Consider the following 18710-nt stretch of genomic DNA (forward strand, 5'->3'; position numbering starts at 1 on the left):
GTGTTGTGAGGATGTGTAACAACAACAACAAAAGAGCAGGAAATGTAAGACCATGCTCCTGAGTCCCCCCCCCCCCCCCTGCCGCTGTGAGGATCAGCAGTCAGCGGAAGGGACTCCAGGCGAGGAGGACCCCAGCACCCCTACTTGGCAGGTGACAAGAGAAGCACGTGTCTCCTTCTGGTACAGGGAAGAGTCATCCCTTGGGACCTTATTAGCTAAAGGAGAAAACAAAACAAAACTTGGTTTTCCACCTTCAATGCCCTCCTTGCCTAGAGCAATGTCTGAGAGCGCACACACGTGCACATGCTCTAACACGGATGGCTTCTGGGATTGCCCGAGTTGCTCAACGTCTTTCCGAGCATTGGAAACACATTGCATGTGCTTGCCTTTCTTCTTTTCTCTTTTTTCACTAATGGGTTACCAGTGTTAGACAAGTTTAGAAGGTTTTGCCAGCATCCATCAAAGTTTATTTCTTCTTCTCCTTTTACAAAACAACCTTAGGTTTGTTTCACACATCATTGTATTGGCCGTAATATACCGTAATGTGGAGCGCTGGTCTTACTATTCATCGCACAGGGCTAACCTTAATAATCGTAGAGTTGGCCTTGCCTGCAAGGCGTGAGATGTAGGTGATTCTACCACGAAGTAATCGCCTTCAAAAAGTGTTCTGCTGCAGGGAGTCCTGCACGAGATTTGAAAGGACAGACTCAGGCAGCGAGGTAGACTCACACCTAGCTGTGCTTCAGGACCAAAGAGTGAAAAGCTGATTCTACGGGATCCAGAGTTGGCACATCCTTCAGTGAGCCTGGAGGTTTTGACTCCGATACTGACCCGCTGGTCCCACTGAAGACCATGTTATACATTTAGCCCTTCCCTTTCTCCGGCTCTAATTTCCTGACCTTTCTCTCCAACACATTCAGTGAAGCCTACGAATAAAGGCTGCGTCCAGAAAGAGCCGCCTTCCCTGCCAGTAATGGCGCCCTCACTTTCCAAAGTGGAACACTCTCAAGGTACCCTCCAAACAAGCCCTCTTTCTCTGTAAATTTAAAGAAAAAAAGGAAGAAAAAGAAAGAAAATGAACCAAAAAGGTGATGGTGTTCTCTAAAGTTTAGGGGAATGTGTCCACCATTTTCTAATCCCAATTGTTATGAACTCCAGTGGATCCACATGGAAGATTCAATGTTGGAAAAGTTGTCTGTGGATCTTTAATTAATAATCGCCCAAACTTTTAGGCAAAATGAAGGAAAGGTAGCCCGCATATTCACAGACTGTTTATGAAACAATCAAGGAAATAAGAAAGAAAGATAAAGAAAACCTAAGCTGTGACTGGGACTTAAATTGGTAGGTGCGTGATCGCACGGGGCTGCTATCTTTTATGAAGCAGCTGGGAGAGCAAGCTTCTGTGTATTAGAAATTCCCAAAAGAATTCCATCCAAGAGCCACTATCCAGAAAGAGTGTGTGTGCTGATTCCCTAAAGAAAGCGGTACCTGCCAAGGCCCACCTGGAGGACCGCCCGGCGATGCGCCATGCTCCTTTCTGTCAGCACTGCACCTGGTACGACCCTCTGTCACAGCGCTTTCCATACCCATGTGATAGGCACAGTAACATTGTGGTTGAGAGAATGAATGGGTTTTGCAGTAAAAAACACCATAGATTCAAACCTGGGTCTCTCACTTGCTAGTTGAGTGGTTTAGACACAAACTTAGTCTCCTCACAGGGACAACAGGGGCAGGTGTGGCATCCACATTACAGCGCAACTGATGAGATTAACTTGGTTAATGTTTGCAAAGCATCTGGCCCCTGACCTGGTTCATATCAAGGAAGGGTTTAGTACTGTATTTAAGAGGAGGGACAGCCACTGGTCTCTTCATTCCCCGCAGCGTGCCCATGTAGAGACAGGCCCAGAGGCAGGGTTTCAAGTGCTGGTAGAATGAGTGATGAGTGGACACATGGATGGATGGATGAATAATCTTAGGAAAGCATTATTTCTACTGAAGCTCCCATTGTCTTCAGCATTTTCCTCTTCCTGGAGTACAAGATGGTTCTGTGACAATAAGTGGCTTCTATCATACTAGTATATTAAGCACCCAGTGCAGTACAAGTTTCCTTATGTTAGTTATAGCCTTTCATTCCCCAAACAATTCCTTGACATAGATATTATGTAGAAAAATTCATCTAGACTGTGTCCAATGACATGCTTTAAACATTTAAAACATAAGGCGCGCGTGCACACACACATCCACATCCACACACACACACACACACACACACACGCACATCCCAGGCAAAAACAATAAAAATGATTGTTTCCTTATCATTAACTCTCCATGTGGCATCCAAAATGCCTCATTTAAGAAATGAGGATGCGAGTTGCAGAGTGATCTGGAATAATCCTCTGCTATTAGTCTTATGACTTTAAAAATATTCCTTGACCTTTCTAAGCATCAGTTTCCTCATTCTAATACGGGATATAATTATGTGTGCCTGGCAGGATTGTGAGAATTAAATGAGATCATGTGTATAAAAAGGTGTGTTGCGGAAGTTACAGAAGGATAAAAGGATAAACTTTCCTTGAGGAGAGAGGCAGCTGCCTCCCCACCACCCCCTCTATGGGGTGTCTTTTGGAAAACATGTAGGTGTGGAAGAGGACCAACCTTTTGATTGTCAGTGCAAGAGTAGAACTTCTGATCCTTCAACTTCTGAGTGCCCGCCTGCAGAGTTAGCTCAAGGCTTTCACAAGATAGATGGGAGATAATCCATAGTGCATCTATTTATCTCTCAAGGCAATAGAGAAGTTGTAATTGTTCCTTATTCTACTTGACTGTATAAATATGTGTGAAAGTCTACCCAGACTTTGTAGTCACTTTCCTAACACCTTACATCCTTACTTTATAACAAACTGTGTTTTCTTTTTCTTCCATATGGGCAGAGAGGGGTCTTATTTTGGCAGGATTATTTCCCCAACCATTATGAACTACAAAGGACCAACATGTTAATTGTTGAGGTTATTATAATTATTATAATCATTATCATTTCAGGATACGTGGATGGAAAATTATGACAGTTCTCCACACAAAAGAGACAATACTGCTATCCCTAACTGGATAGGTCCTAGAAAAGTGTTTTTCTCAAAAATGCAGCTGACTATGTACTTTTTTCCTATATATTAAATTTACTTATATCAGTTAATGCCAAGAGCAGAGCATAAAAGTTCTCTAGCAAAAAATTATTAAATTTTAGAATTCTCAGACTTTGGTAATAAGTGATAAACTTCTTTTTAACCATACTAAAAAGTTGTACTTGGACAGAAAAACTGATGTCAAGTTCTCACATACTCTAATTGCTATACACAAATATTAAAGGGGTCATGACAGAGAGAGCAATGGAATGAATGCTAAAGCTGCTGTGAAATTTCATCAATAATGTGAACGAAAATAGACTACATTATGAGTAACTTAACTATTACAATTAAATGTAGTATTTATGTTTTAAAACTTAAAGATCAAACAAGATGTCTGAATCAAGATGTACTGCTGCCTCCATTACCACCATTGACTTCCTCACAAAATCCCTTCCTATTGACTTCCCCTTCATCTAGCAATGGTTTTCAGGTTTGAGAGAATTTTCTAATGCTACCCAATCATCAGCCAAGTTCATACTCTGTTTGCTTTGTAGTACTGCTTACTACAAGATATATAATAGATAGATAGATAGATAGATAGATAGATAGATAGATAGATAGATGATAGATAGATATAGATATATGTAGATATATATGTATATACATATTTTCTTTTTCAAAATATATTTTTATTGATTTCAGAGCAGAAGGGAGCAAGAGAGAGCTAGAAACATCAGTGATGAGAGAGAATCATTGATTGGCTGCGTCCTGCACGCCCCACACTGGGGAGCGAGCCCACAACCCGGGCATGTGCTCTAACAGGGAATCAAACCGTGACCTTCCTCCTGGTTTATAGGTCGACACTCAACCGCTGAGCCGTGCGGGCTGGGCTATATATTTTCCTCTCTAATTTTTTTCCATCACACTTTACACTCAATCTTGTTTTGTATTAGTCTCAGATGTAGCACACTGAGTTTTCTATCGGTCATTTTCACCAGACTGTTTTTATGAATGCCTGAACTTTAACATTTTGCATCTGTCTGGTCACCTGTCACTTGGCAGAGGCTAAATATAGTCTTGGTTGATTTAATTAATACATGAATTCCACAGATTATATGTCTGTGACTTCTTTTTCATGTGGTCCCTAGTTTTAATTCTTGGCGCTTCTCTGCTAGTTTAGGCTCAGTCCTAATCAGCTCCCCTATGGCCTATACCAGTGATGGTGAACCTATGACACGCGTGTCAGAGGTGACACGCAAACTCATTTTTTTGGTTGATTTTTCTTTGTTAAATGGCATTTAAATATATAAAATAAATATCAAAACTATAAACCTTTGTTTTACTATGGTTGCAAATATCAAAAAATTTCTCTATGTGACACGGCACCAGAGTTAAGTTAGGGTTTTTCAAAATGCTGACACGCCGAGCTCAAAAGGTTCGCCATCACTGCCCTAGACCATCTATGCATCTCACTCCACATTTGTAGGATGTGCCTCCACAGAGCACTGCTCCGATTTCTTCCTTCTGGGTCACAAATCTGCCTTCAAATGTACATCATCAAAAGTATACAGCCCAGACTGACATTCTGGTCTTTCTGAAACCTAATTTCAACAAGTGCGCCAGCCATCTTCCCCATACAGCAGGCTACCTGTTTGCTTACAGGCAGCCCTAAGAAAACAGATAAATTTAGCATCTTACATATTTCTCCAGGGACATACAAACTCTGAAAATATGAGGAGAAGATTGTTTTACATCAGCATAAAGCCTAAAATTTAAAAAAGAGAAGATGAATCATTGCTATATTACAGTTCTATAGAGTGGTCTTTCCAACCAGCGGTGTGTCATAGACCTGAACCTTACACAATAGTCAAATTGAACCTTAATGTGATTTTTAAAAGCAAAAGCAAAGTATTCATACCACAGTATTAGCTTTTTTGTTAAATCGACACGTACACTAAGCACACTGGGCAGTTTTAGAAGCCTTCCTCAGTTTCCATGAAACCTGACCATTATGAAGCCGGGCGTTAGTGCCTCTGGCACCAGGCTGCTTGCTGAGTGCTCCGTACGAGCTGAGCGTGTGGTCCTCCCCTTTCTCTCTCTGTGCTCTGGTTTCCCGTGCAAATGCTCCCACCATTTCTAGGTCACAACCCCAGAGCTTTCAGACAGCCTTGAGTTCCTGAAGATTTCTCATCTTCCACTGACTCCTGGACTTTCGCAATGACATTCTGCACCTCAGGCCAGCTCGAGACCGCAGGGGCCTGTCTTCCAAAGACGCCCAAGGGCTGCCTTCCCAGGACTGACTGGGCTTTGGAAGTGACCGGCTTCTCCCGGGCCAGACCTGTGCCGCGGCCCAGTCAAGGTGGCCTCAGCGGCGGGGCATCTACGCCGTCCGCAGCCGGCAGCATTGGCAGTGGCTCAATGGCCGCTTTATTACTAAAAGAAACCAAGTGCATGAGACCGGAATTGGGAAATTCTAAGTGCCAGAACAACAACTGATGTGGTTTTGCTTTACTTTAACTGGTTAAGAATACCTCTCAGAAACTTTGGCAAAGGTAGTGAATGAGTTAAGTCTCTGACTTAATTGCTTTTCAGTTATTATTTAGTTATTTTTATATACTTTATTCTGTCATCTCAATAAATGGTGCCCCTTTTTCGTAGCCATCTTCTTCTTTTCCAGTTCTCGTTGACTGACTCTGAGCTTAGCATATGTGAGCCCCAAGTATCTCTCTTTTTGGCCTGAGGTCATTGGTTCCCTCATTTTTTTATCCAAAGTCTATGAAGAGAGATAGTTAGGCTAATTTGTTTTCTAGGGGGAAGGGGTGTGTGTGGGGGGGGGAGGAATTGGGGAGAAACAGCAGATTTGCTCTTTCTCTGTGATTCTAAAGGGCCCTATCGTGAACTATTGGTGGAAATCACTGGAGAGAGGTTGTCGGAATAATTAGCCGTCATTCACAAAAGGGGCTCCTGACTTCCTGCTTTGTCTCCATTTTCTTAAGAGCATCGGGCTTCTGCATAGCTACAGCCTGAATGCCATTAAGCCAGATATGACCCTATGGCTTTGTATGTATTCCCTTACGTACAAAAAGAACGATTTCATGTACCCTTCTCACATGGTTGTCCCTTCAAGTCTCAGACCCTGGTCTTTTCGAGCATTAAGTTCCAGAGCAAAGGAGTATGTGTGGTCTCTGCTCGCTTTGGCAGCTACACCCCAGCCTCTCCCTCCTGCTCCATCAGAGCCGCAGCCTTCAGATGGCAATTAACGATTTTTCTGGTAATGGCTATACGTAGCCTACTCGGTGATATTAATTGGAGTGTGACAGTACATTAGGATGCTAGGATTTGGTACACAGAACCCCGTTTCTAAATATACATCAAAAATAAATGGCCATGATCAAAACAACTGAGAAACATGACAGACCGCATAATGAATTTTCACTATGAACACTTTATACTGAAAATATACACTTTTAGAGTCATACGCACCGAGAGTCAAAACCACACAGTGAACAGATGCGTAATATAGTAGGCAAAACCTAGGTATTCTTGAAATGTTTTTATGTTTGGAGGTGGATTAAAGTGTACTTTGAAGTAATTAAGTTTCTGAAAGAGCAGACATCTCCATTGTAGCTATTAACATCAAACAGTTCAAATCCATGACAAGGTTTCCCAGCTCTTAAGCTAAAATATAATGAATCCTTAGTAACTGTGGAAAGAACTGTGCAAATACAAATCAATGGGGGGGGGGGACTAAATAAATCCACCTCACAGCACCCCCAGAACAAAATGCATTTGAGGCAACAGAAAATCTTGGAGGATTTACACATTGTACTGCTGACAAAGTGAAGCAGCAGCACCACATAGAAAAGCTAAATTAATTAATCTTCCCCAAAGACCACCTTTTTGTCATATTATAACTAACTTAAAAGAACTACGCCGCTTGTATGTATCTGAAAGGATTTTGGGAAAAAAAAAAGTATACATAATTGAAAAAGCATATTTGCAATCCTAAAATGAAATCTCATCACTTTTGGTGTTGAAAAAACATACCTCCTTACACATACAGGTTTTTTTCATAAGTCTTTTTCTCTATATATAAAATGTAAAAGCACAAAAATCTAAGGTCAATAAATTAAGTGCATAAGCACATTAATACTTTTTTTGCTTATCTAATTTTGACATGCTCCCAGGATTTCAGATGGATGTTTCAAAAGTCTCCAAAATGTTCCCTCAAGTTTCTGATGTGGCCAACCCTTTCCAAACCACCTAGACGAGGAAAGCATCGCTCATCTTATCAGAGCCCCTGCAGTCATTCTCCTGCTGCACGGGACAGTCTCCAGCGAGACTCCCACAAGCCGCATCCATCAATATTCTCGGCTGCAGGAACTGACACTTACTGTGAATTCTGCTCTTCAACTTAAACCCCAGTGTCTGTGGCGGGCCAAGTCTATCATTGCGGAAGCAGCATCCCTCAGGCGAGGTCCAACCTTGCTCTCCAAGTGCACCCAGGGATTAGTCTGACTTCCCCTAAATTCTCTTCTTTGCACAGTAAGAGCTAATCTTTCCTGTATGAAGCAGGAGATGGTGTTGCTATGACAACAGAGCACATTCTAGCAGTGGGACTACGGAGATGAACCTTCAAAGACTCGGGCAAGCAAGCACTCAGTTTTCCTTCAGGGCCATGGGCTCCTTCCTCTAGGATGCAACCCCCTGGCAAGTTCACCCACAGCTGGGCTGTTGGTAAATTACCGGTGCCTTTTGCTACGGGGGATGGCTGGGTAGCAACACGGCTGGAAGATCACAGGATTATTTAACAGAAGTGCCATCCCAGGCATGTTGCCTTTCCAGCTGTGAATGCTCGGGATAGCTGTTTTAAAACACCACCCTAATTTTCAAGCATTCTGTTTACTCGAAAGTTTTTCTACAATGAGAGCAATGTGTTAGGAATGGCATCAGGAAAGGGAGAGCTCTATCTTTGTTTTTTGTTTGTTTGTATATCATCCCGACTGTATCTACCTGAAGGTTAGACACACACACACACACACACACACACACACACACACACACACACACACACATTTTCTCTCTCCAGCATCTATGTCTGGAGCCTGGAGGCTTCCGGCTGGGGGAGGGGCTATGCTAACAAAAGCACATCCCTGCAGCCACATTTTGCATACAGACATTAGCTCCAGGGTAATCACCAGGAGCCTTAATCGCTCAGAAACACACTCTTCAGTGGAGGGCCAGCGCCTGGAGCAGGGCAGAGATCTGCCATCAGGTCACATTGCAGAGGCTCCGTTACACGGATTACTTGCAAACACAGCAGTTACGTTTTTTTGAAAATTATTAACACGTGCATTACTACACATTTTAACTAGTCAATAATGCACGTTTTCTTCTTTAATTTTTAATTAAACTTATTGGGTCACCGTGGTTAATAAGATTTTGTCATTTTAACGCATTCCCCTAGTCCTGACTGGGGACAGTTCGGAGCATTCATTTTTCTTCAGGGGGATTCCTGTGGATTCCACCCGCCCATCTCCTTCACTGGAAGGAAAGGACACGGGGCTGGGAAGTTTTCTTCTCTCAGCAGCAGAGGTTCGGTTTACTACCCACCCCGAGTGAGGCTTCCACCCAGGGGTGATCCACACTGTCCCTTCCACTCCTGGATTTCCCGCTGTCCTTCCCACTCCTCAACCCCCTCTGCCTGAAGCCTCCACTACACCACCCTGCCCCCACACTAGGCTGCAACTGCGCTCCTTTGTGGCTGAAGCAACGTCATTCGCATCATCTACACCAGGCGTGTCAAGCTCTCGGCCCCGTTTATTTGGCCCATGTGAGGCTTTGAGTGTGACATGCTTGATCTACACCTACTATTTCGAGTGCAGAGAGAGAACATCACTTCATGAATGTCGCTGTCACTCACAGGTGAGGGGACCTATAGCTTAGTGGATCCAAAGTCCTATGGGACTGACAGGCTATCTTAGGTACTTGTTGTTTATCACCCACGTGTGTGTGAAAGCCTTAAGATAGCCCTGGCTGGTGTTGCTCAGTGGTTAGAGGGTGAGCCCAGGCACCTACAGGCTCTGGGTTCCCTTCCCGGTCAAGGGCATGAACCTGCCCAGGTTCAATCTCCACCCAGACAGGGTCTGTGCAGGAGGCAACCAATTGATATGTCTCTCTCATATCAATGTTTCTCTCTTCTCCCTCCTCCCTCCTTTCCATTCTCTCTAAGAAGCAATGGGGGAAAAAATATCCTTACATGCGGATTAACAAAAAAAGAGAGAGAGTAACAAGAAAAGGAAAAGAAAAGCCTCACGATATTAACTACTAGTAGAATGCCAATATTGCAAGTAATGAGTGTTTACACTGAGTCATACATATAACATGGACAGGGCACTTTGAAACTCATTTGGGTTTTTAATTTCTATCATAGTAAAAAAGTAATAGTTAAATGTGTTTCATGTTCCTTGAAACATGTGTTCAGGACACATGCCTTTGCCTCCTGGGTACGAGCAGAGCATCCCCCAGGATCCTATTCACACAGCCCTTTCTGATACTTTCTCATAATTCAAAAAGTTACAGCAACTGTTTCCATTATGTGCATTATTATCTAATTAGTAATGAGCTTTTTCCCCCCCCATTTTTCACTCTCATCTTCAGGGAAAACTGGATAAATGCCAAAACACATAAACAACATATGGTACTTTCAAAATCAACCAACCAGAATTACTTATTTCTGATGAACCTCTTAGCTAAAAAAATAAAAAAAGGTTAAAAAATAATTTCCCGCTCTAACAGCTAATGTTTACCATCTGCTAATCCTTTAAGACTAACTACCTGGAAATCAGTCATATTATATGTTTTCCAGCTCTCCTTCGCCCCCAAGGGTAATGTTCTTTTTTAAGTTTATTTTTAAGCAGGTCATGTTGAGAGTGCGCCAACGTGGACTTAAGTTTTAAAGTGATTTATAGCCCTTCACTAAGGCTGTATAAGTCCAAGAAATCAATGCTGCTAGAAATTTAAGAGTTTTATAATTATTTTTCATGTGTTAATTTTATGAGCCCATGATTTTTCAACATGATAATCAGTGTAATTGTTAAATTAGAATAATCTCTTTGTCTTGGGAGGAAGAGGGGCAGAGAAAATAGAGGGAAGAGCATTGTTGTCAAAACCAGACTTGAAGCCGAACCCCAAGGAAGCTCTGGGGAAAGAGGCAGAGAGAGACCCGGGGCCCTGGGCGGGTCAAGAGCCACTTTTCTAGAAGTCGACTCTTGTAGAAAGCCCGAGGCCCAGTCTCCAGGCGTAGGGGACACGGCGCACAGACCAACGCATTCCTGACCTCGTGGGGCCTCCGTTTCCTCACTTTCAAAATGGGGCAATAACAGTGCTTATCTCACAGAAATCTTATGAGAACCCAGGGAGCAAACACACTGAAAGATCTCCTCACAGTGCCTAGGACATGGAAAATACTATGTAATGTCAGGGTTTTTTTAGGGTTTTGAAGACAGAGACTAAATATTATTCATTGTTGCTTCCGCTGTTCCAAACACAATGTTAGCTACAGGACATGTACGCAATAATTGTGCAGAAGTATTTCTCATAGCATCTACAGGATTTTAATATCTAATAGAGTAAAATGAATATATGATATCTAAGGATTCTACAATATATCAGAAGAGAAGTATTCATCCTATATAACTAATTGCTATGGGTTTATAAAATTCAACACATAAATATGTTTTCAAATAATGAATGAAGTCAAGTTTAAATATGTAGATCTTGTGTATTAATTCTGTTTGAAGAACTATTTGCAGAACCACTGCTACTCACTCCTATTAGTGGGGTCTTTCAATATAAATGACATAATCCCTTTTAGTTTCACAAGAGAATGAGTTACTTATTATTTTTTTTAAAAAGCCGCTGCTTTAAGAGTAATATTCCAGGTGCTGTCCGTCTTCAGTCGGTTCACCATCTAATAGCAACTGACACTCATCCAGCACATGCTTTGTGCCAGGCACAGTTTGAGGAGCTGGGGATACAAGAGTAAACCAGAGAGAGAGATGCCGTATCTCTACAAGTTTACCCCAGAGTGTGTGCGCGTGTGTGAGTGTGTGTGCGCGTGTGCGTGTGTGTGTGTGTGTGTGTTGGGGGCAGACAATGTGAGCATGTAAGTGTAGTATAACTGCTTGAGAGGAAACTAAAGCCATATTAGGAGATAGGAAGCACAGTAGAAATGAAGGGCCCGGGGAAGTTAAGAAAGGGAATAGCTAACTTTTCCCCAAGGAATCTGAGGAGGCTCCCAATGGGGGGTGAGGGGTGGTGGTGGTAGGGATTCCAACTAGGAATTTTAAAAATAAATATGTAAAAATTCTTAATTGTACATAAACATGTATTTTGTATTTTTTCACATCATCTATAGGATTTTAATACCTAATCCCACAAAGTGAAAAATAGTATTTAAAAATACTAAAGCATGTCAAAAGAGAAAGATAAATCTACTAACTAATTATTTGGGGTTTATACTGCTAATAAAAATATTGCAGACAATTAAAAAACATGTTATTTTTGCAACTTACTTTGACATTACTGCTCATTTTCCTGAGATATAAAATAAAAAAAAAAAAACAAATAACTCAGTATTACATTATATAACAAAATAAATTACAGATGGTTTAAATATTTTTTTAAAAAGTTGTAAAGGCACGGTAAACTATTGAGATTTTACAAGCATAGACAGAGCGGAAAACAAACTCTGAAATAACTGCTAGATAAAGAGCATCCCATGTGGTTCAGAAGCCACACGTGCCTGGCCCCGCTTCTTAATTATTTATCAAACAATCATTCATTCAGCAGCAATCATGGGTGAGGAAAGGAAATGAAAAAAAAAAAGATGGTGTGCCTTCTAGAAGTTATGGCCTAGCAGTAGAGACAGACAAGTTCACAGCCTCTAGCGCTTGGTGATGGACACTATAATGAAGTGATGCACAGGATGCTATGGGAGGATCTAGAAGAGAGCTGTCCTGGTCCAGGGAGGCAGGCACGTGATCTCATCAAAGGAGCAGTAGACGCCGCCGTAATGGAATAGACTGGAGCAGGCAATGCTACCACCGATGATCACCAGGAAAGCAAATGTTTAAACGCGCATGCTTCAGATCTGTTTGAAGGCATCAGACAGCTAACAGGCAACTGGCACTTGAGAGCCCAAGCTCTCAGAGAGAAGGAAATTAGAGAACTGAGACCCAACATTGTCTATGCAGCTTTCCTTCAGGACAAATGCTGATTTACATGAGGAGAGAGACCAAGAATATCAGCATCTATTGCTCAGGGGCAGAGAAGGAAAGAAGACTTTCGGAAATCTCATGATACTATAAAAAACAAAAAAGATGGATTTCAGATCAAAAAAGGTAGCCTGGGTGTGAGTAGGCAAGCTCTCATTGAAAGGGAAGTGAGGCCACAACCAGCAACCATTCCTGACACCCTCTGCTACTTTTAATATACAATATCCATAAATTAATTTAAAAAGTACAAGGCAAGCCAAGAAACCGGATCAAGAAAAATACTGACTATAGAAAAGAGACAATAGACATACACAGATAATCCAGTTATTGGAGTTATAAGAAACAGATTTTAAAATAACTAATTATTATGTTAAAGAGGTTAGAAAAAAAGAAGTGTGAATTTCATCAGAACTGGAATCTATAAAAGGAAATTCAAGAATTTTAAATGTGAAGTAATTAACAGTTAGCCTTTAATAGATACAATGGATAATAATTGGAGAGAAACATACGAAGTACTAGTGAACTGGAAAGTAGAGTATATGCAGGCTGAAACATCGAATGCAGTGTCTGAAAAGTACAGAGTGCCTGTTTCTTCCTGTTTGGTTTACTGATTTCTCCCAAGTACCGACAGCAATGCCCAGTATGTGTTGGTTGAATCAATTCACTATTTTAGGAGGACACAGACATATGTGTGAGCAAACCAGAGCTTAGAGAAGGTATACAGTTGGTTTCTAAGGAGGAGGCCTACATAACCTGAGACAAGAAATCTTACTTCTCTGTGTTTTGGCAATGAGTGCAGAAGGCAATGGGTGGGGATGAGATGCCGTACATGGAAGGCGCTGAGCTGCTCAGCACACAGGTGCTATGCAGATGCAGAAACACTCTGCCTCGCTCTGTGGTTGACTCCAAATTGCGAAGATATTTCTCAGATATTCAGTATTAATTTCTCCAGGAAACAAAACTTGAGATTAACTTAGAGGCGGATATGCCCTAGTGGCCAAATTTTGTACTAAGATGTCTTATAAAACAAAAAAGGGCTTTATATTATCATGTAGTAGTGACTTAAGTGTACTATCTATACTAATAAAAGGGTAATATGCTAATTAGGGCAGATGTCTTCTGGACGTCCATCCGGACAAAGCCACAGCAGCTACAAGGCCCAGGGTTCAGGCAGCCATGAGCCCCAGTGGCTGCAAGGCCCGGGTCTTAGTCCTTGCAGCCACCATGGCCGGCAGTGGCAGCAGCAGCAGGGTCATCCCTTCATCAGCCCAGTTACCTCCTGTCGTAGGACATGCCCTGAGGGCTCCCAGACTGTGAGAGGGGGCAGGCTGGGCTGAGAGACCTCAAACATTTGTGCACTGGGCCTCTAGTAAAGTATAAAAATGTCAGAGAGTATAATTAAGAACTAGTATATACATGTAGTTAGTTTAATCACTAGTGCATAATAGATATGTGAAAGATGTTTGCCAAATTAGTGTTGAATGAATAAACACCAATCTTACATATAATTTTAATAATAATGTTTGTAAGCATTACCTTAATGGTACTATTCAACATACAGTGAATAAGAAAAATGCAATGAGGTGTTACTATCAACATCCTAATCCTGTAGGCCCCGCTGCATGGGGAGCGAAGAGCACTGGTAATCTCTTGCCCTGTTCACTACAGTGGTTCTACATGGAGACAGCCAAGAGCGCTTGGAAGACCACCACATACACTAGATGACGTATGGGATGGTGGCCAGGGCATTACGATGGTCCCACAAGGTCAACCAGTGGTCTGGCTAAACCAGGGGTGGGCAAACTTTTTGACTCGAGAGCCACAATGGGTTCTTAAACTGGACTGGAGGGCCGGAACAAAAGCATGGATGGAGTGTTTGTGTGAACTAATTTAAATTTAAAGTAAACATCATTACATAAAAGGGTATGGTCTTTTTTTTTTTTAGTTTTATTCATTTCAAATGGGCCAGATCCGGCCCGTGGGCCGTAGTTTGCCCACGGCTGGGCTAAACTCTCTTTCAAGGCACATACCCAGCACTGGTAGGGTCACACTGTTGGGCTAGCTATAAAGCTGGCTGCATTTGCTGTTGTCATCAGCTCTCCATGAGTGGAACCATGCATCAATGAGGGAAAAGGAAGCATAGCCAGTGTACTGTAACATCTAGAGCTTCTTTTGTTTATTTATGTATCAGGTGATACTTTTAACCAGCAGTATTATAAGTTTATTAAGGCAAAGGAACCAAGTCTTAACTACCTGTTGTATCTTTCCAGCTTCCAGGAGTGAACACTTTGTAGACAGTTAACATTGTTCACAGAGTTACTGCAGCTCCTCTAGATATGTTTTTAGGAACAAACTCTTGCTTTAATTACCAGAGGAACAAATTATGTATTATTTATAATAACATACACCAAAAGGACATTACGTCTTTCCCAACTGGAAAAAAGATAAAGCAGAAACACGAACACAGTGACATGAGGACAAGACTGGGTGAGGTAAGGATAAGGACCAAAGAGGAAAATGAATGAGGAATTAAAATGAGAAATGGCAAATATCAAAGCCTGAAATATTAATGAGTAACATGAAGATGCATTTGAAGGAACAATGAAGAGAGCTGTAGAAGTCTCACAGAAGAAAGAGAAGGAAATACAATAAAGTACTTTAGAAAACAGAAATATAGCTGTTTGAAACATTGTAAATGTAAAACAAGTATGTGGGTTATTAATAGTAGTAGATGTAATACTTTACCTGTGAATTTTAACATACAATTCAATAGTACTGTTAACTGTGACATAAATGATCATTGTATAAACTTCTGTAGTTTGTCTTTATGTGGATATTATTGTTATCCTATCTAATAAAGAGGGAATATGCTAATTGACCCTCACGCCATCGCAAAATATGGTGGCACCCACAGCCAATAAGGAGGGAATATGCTAATTGACTGCCATGCTCTCAAAGATGGCAGCAACCACAGCCAATAAGGAGGGAATATGCTAATTGACTGCCATGCCCTTAAAGATGGCAGCACCCACAGCCAATAAGGAGGGAATATGCTAATTGACTGCCATGCCCTCAAAGATGGAAGCACCCAAGCCACAAGATGGTGGCGCCCTCTGCCCCCCAGCCGCCCAGGGCCGCCCGAGGCTCAGGTAACCAGGGCCAGCCGAGGCTTGCGCTGCAGGCAGTGGCAGCAGCCAAGGTGTGATGGGCCATTGCCTCCTGCCCCTGAGGGCTCCCGGACTGTGAGATGGGGCAGGCCGGGCTGAGGGACCTCCCACCAATGCATGAATTTTCATGCACCGGGCCTCTAGTCCACAATAAGAGGAAATCAAAGTAAACAGATGAAGATCTATATCTAGTTCAGTTATTTAAATGAACATGCCTGAGCTTTTAAAGCATCGTTATTAATATGTTAAACAATTTATAGCAAAAGACTGATATACTGGGTAAAGTAATAGCATATTTCAGTAGCTAATTGGAGGTTCTAAGAAAAGCACCAAATGGAAATTATGGAATTGAAGAATGCTGTGTCTGAAATTAAAGTTCATTGTATTGATCATTGTAAACAGGAGATTGGACGTGGATAAAGAAAGAATAAGCGAATCTGAAGCCAAATGAAAAAAATTAAACTAAAGCATAGAGAAAGACTGTTTAAAAAAATGTCAGTAATCTGTGACAAAATATCAATTAATAGACATGCAATGCTATTGGAATCTCAACAGAAGAGAAGAGAGCATATGGGACTGAAATTCTTAGGTGAGGGGTGGGGGGAATCTGAAAGTTTGAAGAACTTGATTTAACAAAATCTCAAACCACAGAGCTATTACTATGCTCAACAAAACCTAATCAGAATTTACACAAATACACACACACAGCCATGGACATGTTATAGGTAAACTGCCAAAAAACAGAAATCAAAGAAAATCTTAAAAGAAGACAGAGACAAAATACACAAATAAAGAATGAATGATAGGGTGGGTGGGTGAGAAGAGATTAACTGAAGAACTTGCATGCATATATGCATGCTCCATGGACACAGACAATAGTGTGGGGAAGGCCTGGGGGGGGGGGGCTAGCAGGGACCAATGGGGAAAAGGGGGACACATGCAATACTTTCAACAATAAAGGTTAAAACAAAAAATAAATATATAAGTAGACAATTATTAATTTTAAAAATTATCAATTCTTTAAAAAAAAAACCCTATATTTCTGATTTTATTCTAAAAAAAAAAAAAAAAGCAGTTTTAATAGTTCTTCCTTTCTCTCATATACAGGATTTCGTGTTTTAGTTTATATAGTTAGGCTTTCTTTTGTTAGAATATTAAATCGAAGATGACCGGTCTCTTGTCTGCCTGTTTTATTGCTATGGGGCCAGCAGGTAAATGTCTGGTTCACAGTGAGGACACAGTAACTGAGAAAAGGCTGAATTATTCTTGAACCCAATGTACTGATCATTGTAAGTCTTTTAAATCATATTTATGAAATGCTTCCGGAAGTAGTAAGTGAAAAAAGTTTTTTCATTTCTTGTATAATTTTGATCACAGTTGAACAGAGAGAAGGGATGACCTCATGTAGATTTCACTGTGACCTTGGCCCAAGAGGCGTGGCCGACGCGAGACAGATTCTAAAACGTCGAAAGCCTGTTCTCCTGTGCGCTTCTCCCCCAGTCTGAACAGTTCACAGGTGGATGCTGTGCGAGGCTGGGCGGTGAGTGTGTTCTACTATGAATGTACGCACACTACTGCTTCCCTATTCGTGTGGATGCTTGAAATCGTTTGTATATAGTTTGTACACACACACACACACACACACAAACATCCCAAATATGCAAGAAATTACAACAAAGCCTCCCAGATAGTAAATGGTAATTTAAATGTAGGTATTCATTCACAGCTGTAAGAGTTTTGTTTTGAGGGGTGTGTATTATTTTAATTTTGATTGGGATGGGGACCTAAGAACCTCCCAAAGGCACACTGGCACAATTTAATGTCCCCTGACAGGTGAGTGAAGTAGGCGCTGCAGCGGGGCAGAGAGGAGCACAGCACACGGGGTGCCTGGGCAAACCTCAGGAACCTGGCTTCGGGCACACGCTGCTGCCTCTTGTCAGGTCCATTATAGAAGATGCCCGCTCCTCTGCTCCTCGGCAGGGGGCAGCCTTGCACCGGCGCCTGTGGCTGGCAGAGCAGAGCCTGACCTGGCACCAGCCCTCACTCACCCGGGGCCGGCAGCCTCTGCGGGGTGCACAGACTTCGGTTCACACACAAGCACCGCAGCGATGGAGCTGCTGCCGGCCGCCTCCTCATCCTTCCGGCAGCAGGGCCTGTTCTGCTCGCTCAGAAGGCCATCCTGGACGGAGTAAAACCTTACCTAGCAACACCTGGCCAACACATGTACGTGGGCTACCTGGACCCCACGGAAGGGAAGTCGGCCTTTGCTCCAGCTGCCTAGGTAGAGTGATGTCTGAAAATAAAGCCAGGGGCAGCTCACTGAGTGTTCCAGAAGCCCGGCCAGCGTGGCTCAGTGGTTGAGCTCGACCTATGAACCAGGAGGTCATGGTTCAATGCCCCATCAGGGCACATGCCCGGGTTGTGGGCTCCATCCCCAGGGTGAGGCGTGCAGGAGTCAGCTGATCAATGTTTCTCCCTCAGTATTGATGTTTCTATCTCCCTATCCCTTTCCTTCCCTCTCTGAAATCAATAAAAATATATTTTAAAAAATAAATTAGCATTCCAAAAAATGTAGATACAGTGTTTCCTTAAATTCAGATTCTTTTCCCGTATTGCAAATGTATTCATAATAATTTGGCTAATGAGGCAAGGAATCCCAGAACTGACACATTTCCCTTCCTCCTCTTCCACACAAGATGGCACCATGTTTCCAGGGTCACTCTTCACCTTTGCGAGATGAGGGGCTGAAGCTGGAGTAGAGTGAGAGGAGGAGGAACGTGACTTTTCTAAGCTGGGACTCTGCCAAGTACTGTGGGTGCGGGAGAGCCTGGACTACATGGTGTGTCTTAGTTCTTCAAATGCCACCTGTGCTCCAAAGGGAGACAAACCGTCCCGGGAACAGCATGTACTGAGTTCCTCCTAAGCACAGGGTTCGGAGATGAGCACCTTAATTCTTGCACACAGATTTCAACTGCTGCCATTTTTTATATAAAAAGATGTAACATGGCAAATCATGTTGAATAGCGCAGTAACATTTCATACTTTCAAGGTCCTTAGACACAAAATTTCTGCATAATGTTGGCTAGCAACATGCATTATTTCTAACAAAATAGAAGGCGGCTGTTTTTAGCAACGGGACTGAA

The 18710-nt window shown here is 42.2% G+C and overlaps 1 protein-coding gene across 4 annotated transcripts in view; it reads right to left on the reverse strand.

Annotated features, from left to right (window-relative positions):
- The window catches only part of NOL4 (nucleolar protein 4), a 219247-nt gene that overhangs the window by 116585 nt on the left and 83952 nt on the right, over positions 1-18710 (reverse strand). The window contains exon 1 of one of the 4 annotated variants that reach the window (XM_036323667.1): positions 7517-7607. The exons of the other annotated variants lie outside the window; for them this stretch is intronic. The gene's annotated coding sequence lies outside the window, so the exon portion shown is untranslated. Of the gene's footprint in view, positions 1-7516; positions 7608-18710 lie in introns of those variants that run through there. 4 annotated transcript variants of the gene reach the window in all.

This window comes from Myotis myotis, unplaced genomic scaffold (assembly GCF_014108235.1).
Source record: "Myotis myotis isolate mMyoMyo1 unplaced genomic scaffold, mMyoMyo1.p scaffold_m19_p_9, whole genome shotgun sequence".
In the NCBI taxonomy this organism is placed as follows: domain Eukaryota; kingdom Metazoa; phylum Chordata; class Mammalia; order Chiroptera; family Vespertilionidae; genus Myotis; species Myotis myotis.